Consider the following 17,785-nt stretch of genomic DNA (forward strand, 5'->3'; position numbering starts at 1 on the left):
TTGTGTCCCCCTTCTTGCTACGGAGGACCTTCCTAAGTCTCCCATTAGGCATGTATTTAGTGAGTTATAGTGATTGTTCGCAACATTTGAACATCAGGAATCCCAATCTCTCTATGCTGTCTCATCTTACGCGTAAAAACATCTATAGAGGTTTAATTTTGGGTAGTTTAAGGCTGTTGTATGAAACCTAAAATGAAACAATGTAACAGTAATTGGTCCATCAGCAATAAAGAAATAGAAACCATCACTATATATTGACTGTTTCAGTTGGGTCTTGTAAGAGACTAAACCGATTCTTTTGCTGCCAACTTGGGAGTAGTCTTGTTATCTGTGGCAAAAATCCCAATGATGATGCATTAGTAATCATGGCAAACATTTCGGAAGGTAGGGTGGTTGCTGACAGCTAATTGTTTCACCACTGCTAATTAAAGGTCTCCTCCTCCAATTCTTGCTCACTTCAATATAAAAATGATTGTTAGAACATGAAGCTTAGAAAGTCCACTGAGTAAAAGAATGTTCTCCATTAGCACTAGCATGACTCTAAGTGGACCAGAATAAACCATGCATATAGAGCTATTGCGAACAGAAGATCTACTATGGCTAGCAAGAATAAATTGTTGATGGAGTCTATTGTAACAACTTAGGACCTCACCTAAAATGGCTAACCGGAAGGTATTATTTGGGTTCTTTAATCCTGTATATCCAAGATCTACTCAGCGAATAACCGATGTGGGACTAAACACACGCCCGCACAGATCCTCACATACTCCCTCCGTTCAAGCCCTGACGTCCTCGTTAGGCTAAGGGTTCAAACTTATTCAAATCTAATCATAAACACCACGATCAGCCCGTGGTTAGCCCTAATGGATCCGTGCTACAGTGTCTCCTAGTCCATATAGATTATGGGCCGGGTCCGCTCTGATACCATTTGTAACAACTCAGGATCTCACCCAAAATGGCTAGTCGGAAGGTATTATTTGGATTTCTTGATCCTGTATAACTACCCAAGATCTACCCAGCGAATAACCGATGTAGGACTAAACACATTCCCGCACGAGTGCTCACACCTATGAGCCAAAAGCTGGCCAAGATAATCATAACTTGGAAGTCAGATATTTGTGGTAGAAAGTCCGACTACAATTAAAAGCCACATAAAATAATCTTCTTTCTTGGTGGCAGCTTCCACTCGTTTGCTAACTAGCAAAGAGATAGGCACGGCCTGCGCACCCAAGTACCCTTCCTAAAGTGTGATTAGCATTGGCATGCAGAGCTAGAGTCACATAAGTATAGCATCAGGTAGAGAGATTTTGATGGTGGCATGCTCGAACAAGCTTCCGAAGGAAGAAATCTATCCCACGGGATAGGAATATGATCAACCAGCACACTATGATCCACCTTTTATGGGAAGTTCAGCTGCCATGAATTCATAGTCTTCTAGAGCAAAACTCCATCATAGCTTGCAACAAAGCCAATAAAGAGGGAGAATTGAGCCCATCATCATGACCATTGTTATATAATTTGTTGAGTAGATCCCTACAAAGTTTGTGACCACAACTACTAGAAAAAGTTGAAGACTTTGAATGGTGCCCAATATTGTCTGCAATGTGGCCTTGAAAAAGATTGGCTCTCCAGACACATTATGCGCATTGAGCTTCTAGTTTGGTGATAGGGGTAAAAGTGGATTAGATAATATCCGTTGGGATCTATTTTCGTATTCGAATCTATCCGGATATAGATAGAAACTTGAAGATCCAACTAGTAACCGTATTCGTATTCATATCCATCAAAGAAAAATGGATATGGATATAGATATGGATATCTAACTATCCAATCCGTATCTGAATATTCGATTTCATTTATAGCCCTATTTAATTTATATTTAAAGAAAATAAATGATTATATTAGGATGCTATTAACTTGATTTATCATCCACTTAGCAATATCTTTGATCCCATGGTTATAAGGTTTAATTATTTGATTTATATCCATATTTACAACCATACGTTTGGTATCGAATATATATTTGTATCCATTTAAAACAAATATGGACATGAATTTTTGAATTTGACTAAGATTTGTATCCATATCTGTATTCGTCAAATAAAACAAATATAGATATGGATATGCTAGTATCCGATCTATATCTGATTCAATTTCAGCGCTATTTGGTGGGCTATTCTTCGATGACTTTCGAGTATCTCTTGCAACTTTCTTGCTTGATGGAGGACTGGCAACATAGAAAGTAAAGCAAAGAAAATAACACAGAAGATTGTCATAATAAACAAAGCAATCCTCCCTCATACTCCTCCTCTCTCGTCTCCCTCCAACACTACCGCTATGCCTCCCTCTCCAACCCCTCCTATTGTGACTTCAAGAAAGCCATAGCCTCCTCTTTCCTAGCTCCATGAGTAAGATTCTTTACTCCGAACAACTTTATATTATTATAATGTGATAGTCATGTGCCACCACTCTATTTATAGAGACGAATGATAGGACCACTTTGGAATACTTTAGAAACTCGAAGCATCCTTTAGAAAATTTTTAAAGAAAAAGGATGTGTGGGAATTGCTTAAACTTGAGGGGGTAAAATTATAATTTTTCAAACCATTATGACATATCCTACTATTTTCTTAGGGTGTGGAAACTAGAGTCTTCGATTGAACTTGGTTATACCTATAACCAAACCCAAAATATTATCTATTAGATCTAATTTAGACTCAAACCTAATAATAATTCTATATTCATACCCAATATTGATCCAAATGAATGATATTGAGCTAATTTAGACTCAAACCTAATAATAATTCTATATTCATATGCAATATTGGTCCAAATGAATGATATTGAGCGAGGTTTCAAGTAATTATTTTTGAATACTATCTTATAAGTTATGATGTGCAAAAGAAATAATGTAGGAAATATAAAAAGAATACATCTAAGGGAGGGTATTTATTCAACATATATATGTATGTATGTATGTATGTATGTATGTATATGTATATATATATGTATATGTATATATATATATGTATGTATATATATATATGTATATATATATATATGTATGTATATATATATATATATGTATATATATATATATGTATGTATATATATATAAGTATATATATATGTATATATATATGTATATATATATATATATGTATATATATATGTATATATACATATATATATACATATATGTATATATACATATGTATATATATATATGTATATATACATATGTATATATATATATATGTATATATACATATGTATATATATATATATGTATATATATATATGTATATATATATATATATATGTATATATATATGTATATATATATAGATATGTATATATATACATATATATATGTACATATGTATATATATACATAGATATATATAGATATATATAGATATATATATACATATCTATATATATACATATATACATATATACATATATATAGATATATATATACATATATATATATACATATATATATATATATGTATATATACATATATATAGATATATATACATATATATATATATATACATATATATATATATATATATATATACATATATATATATATATACATATATATATATATACATATATATATGTATATGTATATATATACATATACATATATATATATATATATATATCTATATGTATATATATATACATATAGATATATATATATATATATATATATATATATATATATGTATATACATATACATATATATATATATATATATATATATATATATATATGTATATACATATATATATATATATATATGTATATACATATACATATATATATATATATGTATATACATATACATATATATATATATATATATATATATATATATATATATATATATATATATATATATGTATGCATGCTTTTATGCATGTGCATAATTGGCTTAGGCTTTGTGTTTACAAATATAGATCCATCAAACCCAAATCCAATCAAACAGTTTACTAGATGCATTTCACCTCTGAATCCTATGTTTTGGACGCCTCAGTCACCTAAGGCCACAGCCCAAAGAAGGCTCATCGCAGGGAAGGCCTCAAAGACAAAACGGAAGGGAAAAAAGCCCCCTTAGTGAGTTCGCCTTATGTCGGCCCACTGTAGGAAATGTCTTAAAGATAAAATGGAAAAAAAATGCCCTTCTTAGTAAGTTTGCCTTAGCCCCCAAATGCATTGAGCCGCTCCTGGTTTTAGATTGACTTCGGGTCAGATTAGTGGGTTATCGGTCTTTATTGGCACCCATTTATACCAGGACAGTTAATTTAAAATTTTATATTTATTTTTGTCTTGTGTATTACAGATGCCCTGTAAATGAAGGGGTTGAACTGGTTTCCACTTTTCATGGCTCTACCACATATGCAATCCAATGATTCCATGCTCGCTAACATAACAACAAGAGCTGGCAAAACATACTTTAGCCTGTTAGATGACTCTTTTGAGTTAACCACACCACAACTCCTTAATTTTCACTAGACCATCTTGATCTTTTGGCAGAACATTAGACCTCAAGACTGGTTGCATTGGATTGGGCTCATTCTACCCTAATCCGATTTAACGGCACAATCTCTCTCCCTCCCTCTGTCCGTAGGGACCGGGGACTGGGGAATTTGAGGATGTTAAAAAACTTAAAAAAGGGAACGGAGAGAGCGAAGAGAGCTTGGAAGGTGGTGGTGTGATTGGTCGATACACTTTAAACATTATCTCCTCCTTGCTTGCCCTATAAAACCCGAAACCTAAACCTCCGCCCGATCTGATCGGAGGCTGGCTTCGAACCATCTCCATTCCCTTGTCCTCCTCGTTCTCTGTCATTCTTTGGTAGCCCAAAGGAATAACAGGCGCTGATCGCCATGAGGACCACAACCCACCAGCCTCTCATCACCGCTCCCGCCAACCTGAGGTCTGGGAGGAGGTCCGCCTCGTCTCTAGGGCTCCCCCCGAGGTGCCCCGGGAGGAGGGCCATGGTCGTCAGGGCGGCTGTGGCCGTGGAGCAGGAGGCGAAGACCAAGGTATCCCTTGTGAGGATTGGTACCAGAGGGAGGTAGGCGGCGTTGTTTTTTTTTTCTCTATCTCGGTAGGTCATAATTTGTACAATTTTTGTGTTTTTACTTGATACAAGTGTTTGATGGAGCTGGATATCGGGAATTTCTTGTTAAATATTGGGATTTCAGCTTCATTTGTTTGGATTTTGCTTTGGTTGGACCCTAGTGAGGTTTTCGGTGTCATAATTTGGATTCGTGTTTTCTGGTTTACCTGGATATTGGGTATCTCTTGTTACAAAAGAAGGTGTTCAGCTTCTTTTGTTGAATTTTATCTTAGTTGGAGCCTAGTGAAATTGCTTCTGCTATAGATTTAATGGGTTTTCTTCATTATTTTAGTTTAATTTTGTTGTTATTTTATTTTTTCCTAGATTCTTTTAATTGACCTATATCTCTTTAAAATACCCTTTCGGGGCTAAATTTGTCCATATCTTTAAGCATCTTTTATGATTGAGTGACTTAATGGCACTTTAGACTTGTCCTTAGCTTTACTTCTGGAAGTTATGAGGCTTTTGAATTTAAGTATAATTCGCATTATTTAGGGCTTTCAAAAGTGGGAAAAAGTTGGGCACTTTCATACAGTAGTTTGTATAGATGAAGTGTTGATTTTTCAATTAATAATCATATATTGTCTGGTATTATTGGTGTCATCTTGGGGAATTTGGCATGGGTTTGTTGAATCGGGGACTTATCTACCTAAACATCTTATTGGAGAGAGGATGGTAACTTTTACGAGATTTTGTGATGTGGGAAAAAACAGAATGGTCTGGTGCACAACCCTCAGGAGAAATTGAGGTGATCAAGGAACTGAGTTTTTTACTTCACAGCAACAAATTTTTCTTGACAATAGAGGAGTAAAAATGGGGGCAGAAAGGCGACTTTCAAATTAAAAACCCTCTGCAGCAGTAGGATTCATAGGACTCTATTATGTTGTCTGGAATTTATATTAGAGATAAAAGCCTCTTGGAAAACTATTATTAAAAAGTTTTTTGTAAAGGATGAAAACTACATAGTATATGATAAAGATATAACTATCAATCTTCCTATCCTTGATTAGAAGCCATATCTGAATGTATCAGAAGAAGTAAGATTGCCTTAGTAATTCTAGCATGAGCTCAAACAACTGTTAGGATATGTCACATACTGCTGAAAATTCAAAAATTTTCAGATACGCAGCGGAAAGACATGTGCATCTCCCGTTCATCGCATGAACGTATTTTAAAACCTTTTGTAGATAGATCAGGATTAAATTCTTATTAAATTATTTTAAAATCATGATTAAGAAGATCAGATCTTCACCTTGTGTGGGTAGATAGTCTCCGCAAATCTGATTCACGTGGTATTCGATGAGGGTTCAGTGGAAGCCGCACACGCGTCCAGCCTCTACAGGTATCCACACGAAGTATTGAGTCGATCGAAGCCTTTGGATCTTCCCGGGGTGCTAGCTCCCTTGCAGAGAAGGCTATGGATGGCTGAAGTCCTCTCCTTTGAATCAACCTTTGATTGCCTTGAGAGGTGGAAGAAGAAGGAAGTGCCAAGGAAGAAGAAACGAAGGCTCTTCACAACCTTTTACTTTCCTTACGCTAGAACCAAAAGAAGAGAGGGAGGAGGCCACGCCTTGATCTCCTTTTTCCCTTGTTACTTGCGGCTGAAGGGAGGGATATTTGCTGCCGTGAACCACCAGAAAAATAGCATGAATAGAGGGGCAAAAACCCCTCTCCTTTTAATGCCATAATAGATAAGGATGAGCTCCTACTTTTTAGGAGCTCATCATTATCATCTTATTTTCCAAGAGAGGAGGGGCGTAGCCCCTCCTTTTCATCTCACGCAAGCAAGGGAGGGGCGTAGGCCCCTCCCTCTTCTCCCTTCTATTCTCACACCCCACTTAATCACATTAAGTGGGGTGGGTTTAGCCACATTCATAGGGACTCAATCCTTTTCTAAAAAGAATTAGATGAATCCAATTCAATTCCTCCAAATCCTAATCCATTTAGGATTTAATTGAACCATGACTCTATTGAACTCTTCAATCCTAATCCAATTAGGAGTCATTTAATTAATTAGATTAAAATTAAAAATTAATTAGGACTTAAGAAAATCCTAATCTAATCAGGACTTGTTCAAATTTCAGCCCTAAGACAATTAGGACTTTAGAAATCCTATTCCAAGTAGGACTTTAATTTAATTTGAAATCCTAATCCAATTAGGACTTCATGAATCCCACTCCAAGTAGGACTCATGATCAAGTCCAATTAATTAAATCCAACTAATTAAATTAAATTGCAATCCGATTGCAATTATTCCTTCTTCTAATCACTAACTCTTAGTGGATTTTCAATTTATCAATCTAATTGATCATATATGATTCTTAATCACAATTCAACCATCGAATCGGTCAATACTTCTAATATGTGTGACCCCATAGGTTCTATTCTGACTGGTAGTGAGATATATTGCAATCTCTATCATAATATCATTGAAAACTCCTTTCAATGGGTTGAAACAATTCCAACTCAACTCACCAGAAATTATCGACCATCGAGATGATCCCTGTGAGTCTCACCATCCACCAGTGACACCTAGCAGTATGTAGTGGCTACCCAGCAGAATAGAATGATGAACCTTTAGGTGCAGTTATCGTATGATACAGTCCTTCTATCGTGGATCCCTACAGACCGGAGGTCATGGATAACTCGTCAAACTCCGTTGTCTGTCATATGTCTAGATTTATTCGACTTGAGTTCGATAGTGGAAAAGCTCTTTCTCCACTATATATTCTGCCCTGGCCAAGGTCTTAGAACTCAGTCTTATAAATCACATAGGATTACTCCTCTTCTATCAAGGTCGATAGATTCCATGTGAGTGCATACCCTACTCCTACAGTGAACCTACTGCAGCCAATCTACACTACAAGGACTCATATGACCAGAGACCATGATATGTGTAGTCAAACTACAATAACCTTACTGTGAGTAGTCGAAGCACCGTAGGTCAAAGGACCAGTCACACTACTGCAACATCAAGCAAGTCACTGACGAGTGGATAGATATCCAAGTGACTTCTTGTCTTGGTCACGCTCAGTACCCTTGTTCTCTAACAAGCACCTGCACTATCACTTCAGTGTCTCCACATTGTGGACTCGAGTCTCGTCCATCCATAAGGAAAGCGATCTGTGCACTGATCGGATTGATCACTGTCCTCGTAATGATTCATTGACTAGGAGCATTTAGAAATTAATCACCAATGATACATGGCTCAAATTTTCAACTCTTGAGAATATGTATCATCTTATTATTGGACGATTCATAGACACATAAACAATATGAATGAAAAGATGCCCATTTATTATTCAATAATAATAAAGTCAAGTACAAATTTATGTCCCAGAATTAATAATGTGTCCGCCAGATTGGCTTCTAGGGCATACATCTAACACTCAAACACCAGTTTGTAGATTGGAGGCTGACTTGAAACCAAGGTTTGAAAACTTGGGTTTTGCTTCAGTTTTAGCTGGCTTAATGGAGTTTTTATTTCTGCAGTTTTGGAAGTTTCGCTCCAAGTACGGAGTTTTGGTCAAAAAAGAAAAATTTCAAAAAAAAAGAAAAATACAAAAGAAGCCAAGAAAAGTCATTACATAACATTTTAGATTATTATGTGTTATATACTTTCTTTATTATGTATGTATGTATGAATGTGTATGTGTGTGTCATTAGGTATGTACGTACGTATGTATGTTCAAGAAAACCATTATATTTTGCAGTTGCAAAGCTTTGTGGTGACTTTTGTTAAAAAAAAAGAACATTATATTTTGCAGTTGCGAAGCTTTTTAGTGTCTTTTGTTATAAAAAAAAACCCATTATATTTTGCATTTGCAAAGCTTTTTAGTGCCTATATGCTCAAATATTTTCTTCTTTTTTCCATCGAAGTCGTAAATATATTGAGTCTAGGCATTTCTTTCTCATATATCTGAGGCTAAGAGGCTATTTGAGCAGCCACCGAGGTGGTAGCCTAGTGGGAGCGTGGCCTTACTTCCAACCAAATGGTTCCGAGTTTGAAACGCACGGGCGTTGATTAAATTGTGGAGACCGGATGCTCCCTGCTTGGACACGAGGTCTGGAAGGGCGTATCGCTCTGCTAGTAGCCTCGGTGGTGCCAGGTGTGACGTACTCATATATGGTATTCGTGCCAGAGCCTAGAGGGATAACCGAGCCGGGCCCACGAGTGGGGAGGGTATGAGTAAAACCGGCCGGGGTGTCCAACACACGGTCATTTCTGCCCGCATCGGACATTCTCCTGGCGGGGTGGGAGCCCAGTGGGGGGCTGCTACGCGCGGGTGGGCTTGTCCCTTCCTCCCCCCTTTTTCTTTTTTAAAGCAAAAAAAAAAAAAGGAGGCTATTTGAGCAAGCATATGTAGTTACGAAATGTTATATTTTACGTAAAGATTATAGTCTTGTAAAATATATAATTTTTAATTATTCACTATAATCCATATAAAATAAGGGCTTTTTCAGAGTATCCGTCCATCAAGGGTTATTTTTATTATCTATCCCCTCTTTTAGCTCTAGGAGAAAAGAATTGAAAATTGGAAGTACATAGCCCATGTCCTTAAATAACTAACATATGATCATAATATGACCGAAACCACTGAAAGTGGACTGAAATTAGTCGGTTTCAGCCAAAACTGTTTGAAACCTCATACTGGGGGTCAATCTTGGTTTGGTCTTGGCTGAAACCGATCAGTTATGGCCAAAACGGTTGGTTAACAGATCGGTTTCAGTCAAAACTTGAAGCCTAGCTTGAAACAAGACAAGAATTGGTGGGCATCATGTGGAAGTGCTTTTTGGTGTTTGATTTCAGTGAAGGAATGCACTAGCATCAGCGACAAAAGAATAATGACGGTTTTGTATATTGCGTCTAAGGAAGATTTGGGTTTTAGAGTTCTGTCTAGTGATTTTTCAAAATGGTAGTGGGTATAGATCAAGTTTTGGATTCTTTTTACTTTTTCATGAATTTGTTGGAGTAGGTGTTTCTTAGATCTGTCGTAATGCTGTTTTCTTAGACTGTTTGTATCATTTGTAGTACCTTGCTGTGTGTTATCATTGATATAATTTTAATTTATGATTTCTTGGCGAAGTTCTGGTCATATCAGGGAAGATAATGCACTTCCATCATACCGATGAAAGAAGATGGGATCTGTCTTTGTTCAGTTTTAAGTTTATTGGATTTTACACCATATAAATTTATTTCTTAAGTTCTCTCTGTTCATTCAAGCAGCCTTGTTCTTAAGTTTTTGATCTTAACATATACCATGTGCAGTTTTTTTAAAATTATATCTTTCTAAATTCTTTGCTGTTTTGGTGCCTGTAATTGCCACGAGATATTCAGGTTAGGTTCTCAGTTATCCATTGCTTCTGATGTGCTTAAAAAAGAAGGGTTATTGCACTTCAATTGAGTTATTTTCTCAACCTGAGTCACCCTAGACATGTGTCTGATAATTTATCTCTAAACTGGATATGTTTTTTAGCCTGTTTGTTTGACCATGTGCTGATCTTCTCTGTTCTGTGCAATTTGATATTGCAAGATTTATAATCAGCAAAACAGGTCACCAATAAAAGGAAATACCTTCCCCCCTCGCTTTTTCCAATCACACTTTCTTTCTTTTGCCTTTTATTTCCTTTGTTTATTTATTTATTTTGAGTTTTTCTACTTTCGGAGGAAATATTAAATCTGTTACATACAAGAATACAGAAGTAAGATCTCGATATTTCAGTGGAATCTTACTATAACTAATCTGTGAAAGCTGAAACTAGGTCATATGGAATAACCTCAATTGACGTACAATTGCTTTGGTGACGCACTAATGTACATGGTTTAAGATTCTTATGCACTAATGTAATTGTTCATAAGATTCTTAGGCTAAAACATGGAAACTGACATTCGTTCTTTCTTTAGACTGCTTTCAAACTGGGAACAGTGAGATGGTTTTCGCATGTTAAATAGATGATTATTTTTCTGTCCATTCAATAATTTAAATCTGTTGCTGGATAGTTTGTGCATATTTTAAATTGCATCTGTCTTTTACTGTAAGTCAAACTAACTTTGCATCATGTGATTTTAAGTTCATGGATTGGCAGTGAAATTTCTTTGTTCAAATACATGTTCAAGCAATTCTTTTCTTCATGTGGCAATTCATTATGCGCACAATATTGCATGCAAATCAATACTATGTGTTCTTGACAGTCATGCTTTATCCTTGTACTTTGTGGATGTGGATGATATTCCTCCTATGGATATTTAGGACAGTCCGCTAGCACTTGCCCAAGCCTATGAGACACGAGACAAACTCATGGCAACTCATTCTGATCTAGCTGAGGATGGAGCAATTGAGATAATAATCATTAAGACTACAGGTGATAAAATACTCAATCAACCACTAGCAGATATAGGTGGCAAAGGTCTTTTCACGAAAGAGATAGATGAGGCCCTCTTGGAGGGCAAAATTGACATTTGCAGTTCACTCGATGAAGGATGTTCCTACATATTTTCCTGATGGAATGATCTTACCATGCAACCTTCCCCCGAGAAGATGTAAGGGATGCATTTATTTGTTTGACAGCAAAGTCTCTTTCAGAGCTTCCAGCTGGAAGCTTTGTCGGAAGTGCTTCCCTTCGGAGACAGTCTCAAATACTTTATAGATATCCATCTCTCAAAGTAAGTTCTCAAATGATGCTGTTAGTTTTACTTTTCGTTGTCTAGGTATAGTGACGTTATTCTATCCAGCCATATAACAGAGGCTTAACTGCTTAATGGATGGTATGCTCTATGGAATTTCACAACCTCTGTTTTGTATGAATTCTTTTTCCTGTGCTTGTTCATTAAAATGGATCTAAATTGGCTTTTGGAGAAGGTTTAATTTAATGCCCCTCCCTCTTTTCAGTTTGCCACTTTAAGGATTTATTAAGATGCTAAGCTTCCTTCAATGGTTTGATTAATAGTTTTGACACTTGTGGCTACCATCCTGATAATGGCATTGTTCTTTCTCTCTATATTTCCTAAAATTATAAATGTATTCTGTTGAATATAGAGTCCCAAGGCTGTATTTGGATAAAATATAGTTGCTTTTGCTAAGCTATTCTTCCTTGTCAACTTTAAGTGTGTATTAAATTAAATTTAGCATTTTTACAAGAAGGTACCAACAAAAGCTGTGAACTAGAAACTCCTGTTTATTTGAGATATGATGATTGATATTTTTTAACTCCTGGTTCAAGGTGGTGAATGAATTGCACTTATACATGTCTAAATAAGTTGAAAAAAAATCATCTTGAACAAGGTTTGCCATACCAGTCAGTACCGGTGTGTATTGACTGTATTGTATTGGTACTGATACCGAACTGATACACGGTACAGTGGACATATTGACACTTGATACGCCGAACAAGGTACTGTATTAAGCGTACTGATATTGCAATAAGATGGTATCGGTACGAGGTCTGGTACTGAGATGACGAACTTTGATCTTGAAAGTCTTGAAAACAATTATTAGTAGATAATTTTTGTCATATGAAATGTGAATTGAAATTCATGGAATATCCTTGTTCCCGTAATGATAGTGTGCTACCTCTTTTCTTCTCGCTTGTTTCTTCTGTCTCTACCTTCTGTTCTCATTAAATCTGAAAGCTTTTGGATCAACTGAGGGCATATAAGATGAGCATTGAACATAAAGAATGATGAAGTAATCAAGGAGTTATAAAAGGAATATGCCAGGAGAGAGCATTAGTTGCAGCAGATGAGGATTAAGTAACAAATTGCATAAGATATTAAGGGCATGTGAAAGAAGATGGCATTGACGTTTGTACCATATAGACCTTAGAAGGTTTGAAGAAGAAGATTTGGTGAACAATATGGGAAGTTGCTGTAAAGGATTTAAGTAGTTTTTATTGATAGGGAATGTAAGCTATGATGGAAAGAATTGTAAAGAGGGATTGACATAGTGAACCCCGATCAAAGTGTGAATTGTGATTAGATGTGTTGGTTATCATAGTTGTTTCTAAAGCCTGTGACAAATTTTGTGGAAGTAGTAAGCAAGATAGGTAAGTAGGTAGCATGTTTCGAGATATGATAATATACTGACTGCATCGTATGTAGCTTGTAGACACTCCTCTTTCTCAATCAATTCATCTTTGTCAACCTTTGATACGATGGATGCTGTTGCGAGAACAATATTTAGGCCATCGACCTCGTTAACTCATATTATTATTGCTAGAGGCCTATTGATACTGTCAAAATCATCATTTGCTAGAGGCCTATCGATACTGTCAAATCATCATCAGAAACCTTTTCAACTGCATGACTGAGACTTCAATCCAACTGCTAGGCTTTAGATACCTGGTTGGTAGAAGCGATAGAAAAGAAAAGGAGGGAAATAGAAGAAGAAAAGAACTTAGAATGCTTTATGAAATTCTGAAATTTGGTTTATTATGACAAATATGTTTCTCTTTAAGTGTAATGTTTTATGGTTGCATCATGCAATCCTAGTTGAGTCTGAATTTACCACTCATCGTGCCCATGCTACTCAAGGCTAGTTCAATATGCATACTGAAAAGCTATGCAGCATTTTTGTAAGATAAACAATCTACACCAATGCAATACACTTATTGAACTGGTTTTTCTTCCCATCTAGGCTATTTTACTTATTTTTACTGGGAATTAAACTTTTTTGAGCACTCAAATGCATGGAATGCCGTACCGATCCGTACCGGCCGGTACGGGCCGGTACGTACCGGTCCGGCCGTGGACCGGTACCGGAACGGATTAAAAACCGGTATTTCCCGTTTTTTATCCGAACCGGCCGGTACGGGTGCGTACCGGCCGGTTCGGGCCCCGTACTGGCCGGTTCGGAGCCCGTACCGGCCGGTACGCACCTCGTACCGGTGCGAACCGGCCGGTTCGCACCGGTACGATTTTTTTTTTTTTTTTTTAGAACCACAGCGCCGCGCGCTGTGGTTTTTGAAACCACCGCGTACCGGCCGGTACGGGACCGGTACCAGCCGGTACGTACCGGACCGGACCGGTACTGTACCGGTCCGGCCGGCCACCGGTACGCCGACCGGTACCGGTACGGCGGACCTTGCTCAAATGTGTCATTTAATTCATGTAACTAAGTTAACACCCTAGGCTGTGCTAGAATACATGCCCTATGTTGCTAATTATCCTAAATATATAAATATTACGTTTTTAAGTGATCTAACAAAATGCATAATGTGAAGTATCATGAAAACAAAATAAACAGTTAGAAGAAGCTGCAGTATATTAGGGAGGTTTAGAACACCAAAGACAATATTGAAACCAAACTAACCGAAACAGTCTCTTACCCCAAAAATAAAAACAAATTGAAATAGTCAATTTGGGTGGGATACATGCATACACTAAAATACTTGCCAATTTGCATTTGCATGTAATATTGTCTGTCCCTGCTATACATTATGGTTTTGGTTAATAAAAATCACAACCCTTGTAGCATGCCAATGGTTCTGTTATGAATGATATCTTACATCATGTTTAAATCTGGATTAGCCAATGAATTCAATGAAAAACTCCTAACTGCAAGTGTTTCCTCACACTTGGCAATCAGATTAAATTTCTTTACACTTACTGTCTTCAAGATGCTTATTTTTTTTTGTGTGGTTGGGCTTCTTGTTAAGAGCAAAACAATTGAATCATGTGTACTAACTCTACATTGTTTGTAAACTAGAACATGGCCATTAATTGCTTTCAATTATAGTATTGTGACATGTTAAAGCTGCAATATAACTCCAGTTGGTAAACTATATTTTTTGCTTAACCGCAACTGGCATGCTGGGATGGATAAGTTAGCACGGAAAACTCAATGATGTTATGTTGGTTTTTTAAATTTTAGTAATTTATTCTATTCAAGATCCTGTTTTCTTAGTCTATGGAGCTTTTCAAACTCTTGCTTTTGAATCCTTTGACGCAGAAGTTTAGAATACATTCTAAATTTCTAACCAAATAGATTGACTGCCAAAATGCAAGGAGCAGTTCATACTTTTTCTTTGACAGATGGTATTACCACACCTTGATGCTTTTGATAACCATAATTACAATAGAAAACCTTATTTTTGTCTAGTTGAGCAGGCTTTGCATATTTAATTAGATTTTATTGTCTTGTATCCTATGTATTTCATTCCTATGTTACGATGGATTGCTATTTACTGTGGAGGCACAGGATTTGAGGAGGGTGGGGCTGGAGGTAGATAGTTAGAGAAAAAGAGCAGCAGAGTTAACAGTTTGTATTATTTAGTAAAAAGTCCCGACAACGTGAACCAAGTTTAGTGTGAACAATTTCTGCTCAGCCTATTCTAATCAACTATTCTTTTTCTCTTGATACATGAAAAGAACCCAAACTTTGGCCATAGAAGTTTATCTTTTCAGTCTTTCTCGCCCACCATGTTCCAATCTGAGCAGGCCAGAGGTGATACTTTTTCCTAATCCTTGATTATGTCTTTCTTTTCTTGGAATATAGTGGCCTTAGTCATAGTGTTAAATGCAAAGATGTGTCCTGACAAGCTAGAATAAAGAGCTTTAATGAGAGTAGAGAGAGGTATGTTGCAGGAAAATGAGTCTGATATGTTCATCATTGGTGTACCCTCTTGATGGGTAGAGTGAATTTCTACAATAGGAGGGAGCTTTCACAATGTGGCTTTACAGAGGGCTGTTACAAAGGAGGCAAAATCAGTTGTTCATTTTCCGAAGCACCCGAGAAATTCATGTTTTTTCCAACCAGATGAGAGGACGGAAAAGGGAAGAAGGCAAAGGGTCTGCCTTAGAAAGGGATGGCTGTTGTAAGGGAGAGTTAGAGCAGAGTTTCTTTTCCAACAAGGCTACCATTTCACTTAGTTATATCAGCTGTGTAAGCAGCTAGTTGCCCCATAATAGGGTTCAAATAGTATTTTCCTTTGATCTCATCCAATTCAGAGCCTAGGCTTGACCTGTACTTTTGCCTGAACAGGGCCTACACATATCCAAACCAGTTTGGGCGAGGCCCAAGCTTAACCTGTTATAGCTCTATTGCTCCCTATATTATTGGACCCTTCAAGTTAGCCTATTAACCACATTCAAATCAGGATTGGAATGGCACTCACATGGTTTTGTAACAAGAAATTCCTAGATATTGAAAGGATTTGACACTTAGACATATACCCACACCCCAAGAATCGCAGTCCATGCAACACAGATAGCCGCTCGCTCCTTTTTCCCTTTTTCTCTTAACATCTTATCGCACTTTAATGTAAATGCCACTTGACGGTTCATCCTAAATTTTATAACATGACATGGGATCTTGAGATTGAATTGGGCAAGTGATGAATGGTATGTAAGAATATGTAAGACTTGAGGGAAGAAAAAAATAAAATCAAAAAATAGCCATCACATGGAAAAAGCAGCTGATATGGTCAACCTGTCTGTGTGAAAATTTCTACTCAAAATATACCTGGAATACTTTATTTTAATAATTTTTTATAATTGAAAAAACACTACCAGGTTTTGCTTATTCAAAACCAATTTCTTGTTTTCTAAGTATAATTGTTTTCTAATCTATGGAGTCCAGAAGGTCTATAAGGACTTAAAGGCTGTTCATATTTATCTCAAAAGGTTTGAATTGATCATGCAATCTTTATAAGGATCTCGAGTATTAATTTTTTAGATGACTTAAAGGATGCCATATGTTTTGAGTTATAAAATTGGGCCTAATCTTCTGTTTGTATGCTTCCATGGACTTGTGAGGTATGATATATCCTCAGACATAGTTTGATGCTTATTCATTCTTTAATCTGAAATTTATTTTCAACTTATTCCAATCTTCTGAATTATTTTCATTTTATGGTTTCCTCACTGCTTGCTTCAGCTCAATTTCTTGTTTAAATATTCCAAAGTACAAACCTTTCTATCATAGTATCTACTTTCCCTGATACGAGAGACAGATTATTGTCTCTGTCTGCTGCAACCACATGTTTTAGAATGAGATTTGTAGTGTTCCTGTGATGTACTCTTTTCCTCACTTTTATCCTCATGCATGTTTCTGTTGTCAGTAGAATACAATAAATGAATGTGAAAATTATGTTGTTTACACAAACTGCTTGCTTTTATTTTTTCAGGTGGTTAACTTCAGAGGCAATGTCCAAACACGATTGAAAAAATTAAAAGAAGGGGAGGTCCAGGCGACTTTGTTGGCATTGGCAGGGCTTAAGCGGCTGAAAATGATGGAGAATGTCACGGCTGTATTATCAGTTGAAGAAATGCTTCCAGCAATTGCTCAAGGTGCTATCGGTATTGCTTGTAGAAGCAATGATGAGAAAATGGTGCGTGCCGCATAATGTGGTTACATTCCTTTCATTTGTGGGAGTAAAAAAGTATAGAAACCAAACTTTATTTTGCTCACATTTTTTTAATTTTTTAATTCATGCATTTCAAGATATATAACACAATATTATATAATTCTACATTGTAGCTAGAGATGGAAAGTGTGATAATTGACAACTTAGAATAAAATTGAGTTTGCTTGAAATCTAAAAATGTTTCACAATTCATTTATGTAACCTCTCAGAAACAGAAAAGGAGTCCTTAGGCATTGGGCGCAAATTTACCTGTAATTAGCTGATGGGTGCATATCTTGTC

At 36.4% G+C, this 17,785-nt stretch overlaps 1 pseudogene; it reads left to right on the forward strand.

Annotated features, from left to right (window-relative positions):
* The first annotated feature begins 4,640 nt into the window (after positions 1-4,640).
* LOC120109166 lies at positions 4,641-17,577 on the forward strand (annotated as a pseudogene).
* The last annotated feature ends 208 nt before the right edge of the window (positions 17,578-17,785 follow it).

The sequence above is a fragment of the Phoenix dactylifera genome, unplaced genomic scaffold (genome assembly GCF_009389715.1).
Source record: "Phoenix dactylifera cultivar Barhee BC4 unplaced genomic scaffold, palm_55x_up_171113_PBpolish2nd_filt_p 001875F, whole genome shotgun sequence".
Classification (NCBI taxonomy): Eukaryota; Viridiplantae; Streptophyta; class Magnoliopsida; order Arecales; family Arecaceae; genus Phoenix; species Phoenix dactylifera.